Source organism: Rhincodon typus, chromosome 28 (genome assembly GCF_021869965.1).
Source record: "Rhincodon typus isolate 14 chromosome 28, sRhiTyp1.1, whole genome shotgun sequence".
In the NCBI taxonomy this organism is placed as follows: domain Eukaryota; kingdom Metazoa; phylum Chordata; class Chondrichthyes; order Orectolobiformes; family Rhincodontidae; genus Rhincodon; species Rhincodon typus.
In genome coordinates, this window is record NC_063359.1 from 5,157,139 (window position 1) to 5,166,879 (window position 9,741).

Here is a 9,741-nt window from a genome sequence, read left to right on the forward strand (position 1 = left end):
TTTTTTATGGTCCTGGGCAGAGCAGTTGCCATACCAGGCCGTAAGTACCCTGACAGTATGCTTTCAATGGTGCATCTGTAGAAATTAGTGAAGGACATTATGGACAAGCCAAATTTCCTGAGCCACCTAAGGAAGAAGAGGCGTTGTTGTGCCTTCTTGACCATTGCATCTACATGGGAGGTCCAGGTCAGATTGTCAGTTACCGTCACTCCTAGGAACTTGACACTCTCAACCCTCTCAACCTCAGTTCCGTTGATGTATTTGGGGGCATGTTCTCCTCCTTTCTTTCTGAAGTCAATGATCAGTTCTTTGGTTTTGCCAACATTGAGAGACAGATTGTTCTCATTGCACCACGTCACCAAGCCCTCTACCTCCTTTCTGCATTCTGACTCTTCATTATTTGATATCCGTCCTACCATGGTGGGGTCATCAGCAAATTTGTAGATGGCATTTGTATGGAATTTGGCAACATGGTTGTGGGTGTACAGGGAGTAGAGTAGGGGGCTGAGAATGCATCTTTAGGGGGGGCTCCAGTGTTGAGTGTTATTGTGGAGGAGGTGCAGTTACCTATCCTCACTAATTACAGTCGGTGGGTCAGAAAGCTGAGGATCCAGTTGCAGAGGGTGGAGCCAAGGCCTAGGTCTTGGAGCTTTGAGATCAGTCTGGAGAGGATAATTGTGTAGCTGTAGTCTGATGTAGGTGTCCTTATTGTCCAGATGATCCAGGGATTATTATCGTCAGTATAATTTTCCTGCAGTTTCCCATTCTGCCACTGACCAGGTAAACAATGGCAATGACAATTCCTAAGATGAAAGTCAGATTGTGACTCCATCTCTTTCATTATTCATTCACCAGCTAGGCCAGCATTTATTAACCAGAGGGCAGTTAAGTGTCAACCACATTGCTGCGGATCTGGAGTCACATGTAGGCCAGACTAGGTAAAGATGGCAGTTTCCTTCCCTAAAGGACATTAGTGAACAAGATGGGTTTTTCCTGATAATTGACAATGGTTTCATGGTCATCTTTAGGCTGTCACATTATCTGGGTCTCTGGATTAACAGTCCACCGATAATACCACTAGGCCTTCGCCTCCCCTCAGCGGGTACTCACCACTTGTGGGTCTAGACCTTGACCTGGAATACCAACATCTCAGGGCACACTTCATGGGCAGTGACTGCCTGCAAGATGCAGACCTTGGCGTCAGATATGTACCAGCATCACCACAACATCATGACACATCTCTGATCCACTTACTGTAAGGTTTTACATTTCAGTGCTGCCTTATGGGGCACGCTGGCACCTTTCATTGCAATGCTGCCACCAGGACACTGTGCAGGGACTACCAGGCAGTACATGGATTGAACTGCAGCATCTGGCAGTACTCCTCACTCACTCTCTTCGTGCTCATTCACTTTGTGCCTAATTTAATGCTCACAGCATTTCTGCCTCGCCTTGCCTTTTTACACATCCCCCCCTCAGCCAGAGCTTAATGCGTGTGAGTGCTTCTGTCTTGTCTTGGCTTTTAGTGCAGATACAAAGCCAGGCTGCATGCCCTGCTTGTCAGCTAGTGATCAGTCAAGAGAGTGGACATATTACTGTTACTGCGCCATGTGACATCAGTCTCACACCTTCACATGTGCCAGCTGAACATGCGCCTAACACACTGCATGTGGTTCAACTACATGGCCACACCTTAAAGTCTAAAGGGTATAGTTTTCAGTCCAGGTAATGGACACAGCCTTCAGTCAGGGGTACCAATGCAGTAAGTCAAGAGCTGATCCCAGTATCAGTCTGAGGGCTTCAGCACAGTCAGTTGGCTATTTGACATGGTCAGGCCAGAGCATCTGACCTTCTACACCCCAGGGAGTGGGCCACAGTTAGGCGTGTGGATGTAGCCCCACCAGTGCGGAGAGTCACAAAAGTTAGTGGGGAAGTTTCACAGGGATCAGTCAGGGATGTGAACACTCACCTTTCAGGACTGTCCTCCAAGTTGTTCCAGGGGATTAGCCACAGTCAGTTGTGGGGATCTGTCCACTGAGAGTCAAAGGGACATTCCCAGGGGTCATTGTTGAGGGTGGGAAACTGGAGAACTCAGTGTGGGGATTGGAGGCAGCATGCTGGGATTCAGGGGGATAACAATTATGAAGGGGCCAACTCAAAGTGTGAGAGGGAAAGAGAATAAAGAATGGGAGGGAAAGGGTAATATGAGAGGGTAATTCGGCTTCAGTATGGGGACAGTGGACTAATATATCGGGCATGTTGACCATGCTTGGGGGCTGAAAGGAGAATGAGGAGTTAGGTGGGTTGGGTGGAAATTCCTTGTATATTTGTGTAAGTTCAGTAGACTGTCAATTTAAGAATCAGATCATGTGACATAATGAAGATACCATTGCCCATTTTGGGCAGCAAACTGTTGAGTATAACCTTGCTGCCTGTACAGTGAACATCTCCATAATAAAGCTACTGCATTTTAACACTTTGGCTGTTTGCTCCTTCTGGCAGCTTAATAAAAGAAGGAAACTGACGAAGAGGATAAAAACTGCTTTGAGGCCCACAAAGTCAATCCACTGGATCTGTTAAAAAAAAATAACAAACATAGCCCTTGCTGAAGATATCCGAGGCACTTCAATAAAAGAAAGAAAAGAAATCAAAAACATACCATTCCTATACCGAAGCAGGTACAGTCAACAAAAATAAAATCACTCCAGGGAAGAGGTGAACAGTACAAAAGAAGTTGTACCCTGAAGGAACACTGAATAATGAATACCCTACATGGAGGGAACTGTTTTGAGAAAGGGATGTAGACTCGGAAAGAAACAGATAGTCCCTAGAATACCTTGTGTTAAATGGGAAGTTGTGAGGCAGTGCTAAGATTGAGGCCCCTCTAGGTATAAAAGAATGGTGGGAAATGTTGATGCCGTCAGACTCTGTACGATGAAAAGCTGACACCGAGAGATTCCATTATTTTGTTCAAGCTCACAAAATTGAAGCAGATATAGTTGTCCCAGCATTCCTGAATATTATGAGGGGGACAACTTTTAACCAGCCAAAGAAACCAGGTTACAACACTTATGGAGAAATAGTAGGAATCCTACAGAACCATTTTTTGTTACCAAAAGTGTTGATGATTGCCAAAAAGGTTCAAATTCCCCACATGCAACCAGCCTGACAGTGACTATGTCTCCCAGTCTGCAGCAATTTTAAAGAAGTTAGAAGATTTCCACAAATTCAGAGACAACTTAAATGCTGCTGTCAGAGGTAGACTGGTGTGTGAAGCAATCTAGAAGAGATAACTGATGGCAAGGAACATAGGCTTTAAAGTTACACCTTACACCATCAACTTCTATTTTCGACAATAACCTATGATGTGGCACCTTATCAAATGCCTTTTCGAAATCTAAGTACAATCCATCCACTGGTTTCCTCAATGAAGAGCAAAACATGCTTCTTCAAAGAACTCCAATAAATTAGTTAAACTTGATTTCATTTTGACAAAATCATGTTGGCTCTGCCTAATCACCTTGAATTTACCGAAGTGCCCTGCTATAATGTCTTTCAAAATAGTTTCTAACATTTTCCCTATGACAGATGTTCACTGGCCTGTAGTTAGCTGCTTTCTGCCTGCCTCCCTTTTTGAATAAAGGATTTCATTAGCTATTTTCCAACCTGAAGATACCTTCCCTGAATTTAATGAGTTTAGGAAAATTTAAACCAATGCATCAACTACCTCACTGGCTACTTCTGCACGGTTTCACATTAAACTGAAATCCATCAGGTCCTGGGGACTTGTCAACTCACAGTTCCAACAATTCACTCAGTACTACTTCCCTGGTAATAATAATTTTGTTGAGTTCCTCCCTCCCTTTCAATTCCTGATTTACAACTATTTCAGGATGCTACTTGTATCCTCTCGAGTGAAGTCTGAGGCAAAATATCCGTTTGGTTCATCTGCCAAGTCTTTATCCTTCATGGCAATACCTCTACCAAGTTGTCCCCTTGTGAACTAACCAGGACTTTCATCTCATATAATAGAAATGTTCTATTCTCTTTACTTTGGTATTTCTTCTGAATTGTCCTGATGAAAGCAAGTTGGGAAGCTTTGAAAAAATGTTTTTATTTCAGCAAGACTCAAGTACTACAGTGCTAATGACTAATACAAATTATAGACATGTCATTCTCATCCAAGTAACCGTTACTGACTGGAAAAGGATGGCTATTCTTCTTTATCATTTCCTGTGAAGACTTTAATCAGTTGGGTTATCTTTTACTAAGTCCCTCAATCTGCAGATCTAAAGACTTTCAGATGTTGTCGCTAGTTGCTGTGGGTTCTTTCAAGTCTCACAAGTGATACATTCATTCACAACTAATTTTCTTCCCCATTGCTAATGGATGTAAGCACACAGGTTGTGTCTAATCGCTAGCAGCATGTTTTCTGCACTCAACGCTGTTCCTCAAAGACAATGGGCCAGATTTCCCAAGGAGTGACGATTTCTTTCTTTTTATAAGTGAAGGGAGCTCCACATTTCTGAGATAAGATTCTGCTCAGGGCTCCCTCAGAAGTGCAAAGCCATACTTCTAATCTTACAGTTCATTTTTATCCAACCAGGTATCTGGCTATTTTAGATTTGATTTGATTTAGTATTGCCTCATCTACCTATGTGCGGTGAAAATTTTGTTTTGTGTGCAGTTTTGTATGCAATATAGGCAGATCTGGTGATTTGTAATGAGTCAGCTTTAATAATTGATGTCAGAGTAAAAAATCCCCTGGGCAATAGTGATCCTAACATGGTATAATTTAGCATTCAGTTTGAGGGGGAGAAACATCAGTCAGGAATAGTTGTGCTAAGCTTAAATCAGGGTAATTATAAAGAAATGAGGGCAGAGCTGACTAGAGTGGACTGGGAAAGGAGTTTGTCAGCAAAGACAGTTGAGGAACAATTGCAGACACTTAAGAAAACAATCATGACTCACCACAAAGACATGTCCCAGTCAGAAAGAAGGATTCTAAGGAGAGATAAGGCAACCATGGTTAACTAGGAAAGTTGAGGATAATGTCAAATTGAAGGAATAAACATACACTGTAGCAAAAATTAGTGGTAAACCAGAGAGTTTGGCAAGATTTAAAAACCAACAAAGGATGACAAAAAAGTTAGAAGAGGAAGAAAATAAACTATGAGGATAAAATTGTGAGCAATATTAAGGTGGACTGCAAGACTTTGTTTAAATATATAAAAAAGGAAGAGAGAAGCCAAAGTGAACATAGGCCCCTGAGAGAATGAGGCTGGGGAAATAATAATGGGGAACCAGGAAGCAGCAGAAAAGCTGAATAAATGCTTTGTATCAGTCTGCACAGTGGAAGACACTAATAGCATTTCAAGAATATTAAATAATCAAGGGACAAACAAGGGAGAGGAAATAATCACAATAACAATCACTAGAGAAAAATTATTAGGGAAACCAATGGGGATAAAGACTGACAAAGCCCTGGACCTGATGGGATCTTCCCTGAAGTAAAATGAAGCAGCTACAGAGATAGTTAATGCTCTGGTTTTCAAGGACACTTTTCAAGACTCCTTAGCTGGGAGATACAGGCTACTCTCTGAAACCATTGCTGATGATGATCCTTCAACTAGGGAGTGGACAATATCCTGCTGAACATAAGACTCCGATGCTTGGATCAGTCTGGGAAGGGAGGGCCTTGCAGAACAGACCAGACAGAGTCTGCCATGTGATCCCAGTATGCTCTGCTCTGCATAACTGGTGCTGGCAAAAAGGGGATATGATGGAGCCTGAAGAGCTGGAGAGTGCCTACAGAGGAGGAAGGTGAGGACACTGAGCAGGAGAAATACTACCTTGTGTATGAAGCCAAGACAGGACTGAATTGGCAGCCGGTTCTAACAGATGTGAGCTCAGTGCCGAGATTTTAAAATTGACTCATTGGCTGAAAATTTGTGGCTGTCATAAGGCGAGTGGTCCCTGTCTGTTCCAAAAGCAAATGACGCTTCTGTTTACTTTTTTCTTTGCTGTTGCTGAAAAAATGTGATTATTTGCGATTGTTTGAAGGACTTCCAGTACATGACGCTCCCCACTTTGAGCAATGAAAAGATGTTAAACCGCACTGGGCTTTGGGGAATGAGAAGAACTCCGAGTCGAGCTTCCATAATGGGATTACAGTAAGGACACATAAACCGTGCAGCTTTCTTCTTAAATAGCAACAAAGAGATTTGGATAAGTACATGAATAGGAAAGGTTGGGAGGAATATGGGCCAGGAGCAGGCAGGTGGGACTAATTTAGTTTGGGATTATGTTCGGCATGGACTGGTTGGACCGAAGGGTCTGTTTCTGTGCTGTATGACTATGACTGTATGACTTACAAATGTGCATTTGTATTTGCGAGGGAATGTCAGACAGGAAAGCTGTGTGCCCAGAGAAGCATTGATTTTTGGTTCCCCTCCCGTTATAATGACTCCTCCTGGGTAGTGGAGCTTGACCAGGTCACAGATGGGCTTTAAAAATGGTGCTGGTGCCAGAAATCCAAGGAGGCTATGGTGAGCATTTCCACCTTTGGCAAGAGGGCAGATATGATGCACAGGACCTCATTAAGACATGGTGTATGGGTAATGGACAAGTTACGTAAAGCAGTTTGAGAAATCTCACTGGCATTCATGGAGAGAAATCAACCATGAAATTCTCAGGAATTGCCACTTTGCTAATTTCTAAAAAAGTTCAGCCAGAGTCAAAACAATGGGTCAGGACGTGACTCTTGCATCAGAAAGTTATCGTGTCCCAGAGAAATATATCCAATTGTGCAAAAGGAACATCTTTCTGAGTACACCCAAAAGATCAATAAAGTCAAAGTAGGGTCTGTAACTTGAATAGGTTAGAAATTGGAATAAAGGGTTTTCAGTGACTTGATTTCTGGAATATACCAGGTTGAATGCGTCCCATATTTCCTAACTGCTATGGATCCATCGTGAAATAACTCCCCAGAGGCCGGTATCCCATCACCAAGTCACCCTTTGTTTACATGTGGAGAGTTCTTGAATCTGATCCAGGTCCTCAGAGCGAGTTCTCAGAGTGAGCAGAACCTCTGACACTCCTGTTCATACCTGTCAGCTAGGGCTCCCTGATTGGACCAGGTTAACAGCCCCAATCAGGGAACTCATATTCTATCAGACCCATCTGACTGACCTCATTACAATCACTACAGGTAGTGTATATCTCTTCCTGATCTAACACCAATAATAATGTACATTTATTGAACACCTTCACTGTGGTAAAACATCCATAAATGGTTTATAGGAGCATTATCCAATAAAGGTTTTCACTTAGCAGGACAGAGAACCAAAAGCTATGTCAAAGAGGAAGGATTTAATAAACATCTTAAATGAGAGGTAGGGACGTTTAAGGGTCAGACAGCCTATGTACAGCCTAGCCAGTTGGAGATATGACAATCTGCAATAAAACTGATGGGACAGTTAAAAAACAGGAATGCTGAAGAAACCAGAGTTATGGGCAGATGGTGGCAAAGTGATAATGTCACTCGATTAGTAATCCACAGTCCTAGATTCATGTTCTAGGGACATAGGATTGAATTACATCTTGGCGGATAGTGACATTAGTATTGAGTTAAAAGCTAGTCCAATGGTGACCATGTAATTATTGTCAATCATTGTAAATACCCATCTAGTTCACTATGTGTATGATGGAATGAAACTCATCATCCTTATTTAGTTTGACCTACATATGACTCCAGACCCACAGTAATATGATTGACACTTAACTGACTTTGAAATGGCAGAACAAACCACTCCGTTTAAGGGCAATTGGGGATGAGCAAAAATGCTGGCCCAGCCGCTGATGATCACATCCATGTACAAATAAACAGAAATAAAACGGGCTGGAGCCAGTTATGGAGATGGAGAAAATTAGTCCACTGAAGGATTTGAAAAGAAGATGAGAATTTTGGATTTGTTGTGTAGTTGGTCCAGGAATCAATATGTGTGTGTGAGCACATGAGTGATGGGTGAAAGGAGTTTGTTGTGAGTTAAGGTATGGGCAGCAGAGATTTGATGAGATCAAGTTTACAGAGTTCAAAGATTGTTTTTTTGCCTTAGAGAGGCCACAGGCTAATTATTGTGGTAACTGGAAAAATGGCATGAGGTGCAGCATTGAATGCTCCCCTGACAATTGGAGGTAAGGTACTTTGCTTCACTTTACATGGAGGGAGCCCTTTACAGCGGCTAACTGTGCAGTGCTCAGGTTTGATTGGTTTGTGCCAACTATTGAAGCCAAAATGGGAGAGTGCTCCATTATTACATTGTTCGATTTGAGGCCACTTGTCAGGTTTGTCTTTACATTGGTTTAGTGGTTACGTTCAACAGGTCACACTAGAATCAGGGATCACATTTGTAATTGCAACTAACCAGGTGACATCCATTATGCACCTATTGAAAAATCTTAGTGAGTTGGGCCACTTTGTTAGGTGAGGTCACTTATTTGGATTTTCTAGGCCGCTATTCATCTAACACCAATGACTGGCCCCAGATGTTGGAAAGATGATATACATTAGGTAATCCTTACTGTGTGGAAATTGTTGCAGACTTTTGTTGTCACAGAGAGTCTCTTCATATGTTTAAAAAACAAGGAACCAATTACATTTCTCACATTTGCAATTAAGAAGAGTGACTCATTCATTGGTAACAGCTGCCTACCTCACCATAATGAGATTTCAAACATTATGTTCTTAAATGAGACTTAAAACAATTATGGTATGGATCGTGTCTCTAAGAACTCCCATGTCCCTGGAGCTTGTTGTCTGTAAGATCTTTCAGATCCCAAGAACATACCTTTTAACAAATTAACTGCATTTGAAATGTAGTCACTCTTGTTATGAAGACAAATATGGCAGCCAGCGATACTCATTTCATTTGTTGGTGTTGTTTGTGGCACGATTATTGGTCAGCACACTCGAGATGAGCTGGTATTGTTTGCCCAGCACCCATCGATCTTTTATATCTCGCCAAAAGGGCAGACAGGACTTCAGTTTAACATCTAGTCAGTAAGACATCACTCTCATGGTCATACTGGGAAGATACAAAAGGGGGACAGTTGAGGGGAATTTTTTACACAGTGCTAGGGTCTGGATAAAATCTGAAAGAACTGTGGATGCTGGAAATCAAAACAAAATCAAATTGCTGGGGAAGCTCAGTAGGTCTGGCAGAATCTGTGGAGAGAAATCAGAGTTAATGGGTCCAGTGACCCTTTCTCAGAACTGACTTTTTGAAAATGTTCAGCATTGGACAGATAGTCAGGATGGGTAGTAAAAATCGGACAAGAGGTTGAGTTTGGGAGAAGGGATGGAGTCAGAGGGAATGGGAGGGGAGGAAGGTTCCATAGGGCTGTGGGAACTCTGAGTTGTTGCATCTTGTGTTCTTTGATGGCCAAAAGGAAATGAAAAAGTTTCTTATTCGCACGCTGAATGAGAATAAAGTGGGACTGAGGAGCAGTACAGCTCTGAGCCAGCGTGAGGCAGTGCTGTTGGAGAGAGTGTGCATATGACAAAGCATGGCACTGTGTGGGGATCTCAGGATGCGATGAGAACAGCTGAAGATGTCCTGAGGAAGGGTCATTGGACCCGAAACATTAACTTTGATTTCTCTCCACAGATGCTGCCAGACCTGTTGAGCTTTTCCAGGAATTTCTGTTTTTATTTAGGATCTGGAATTCATTACCTGAAAG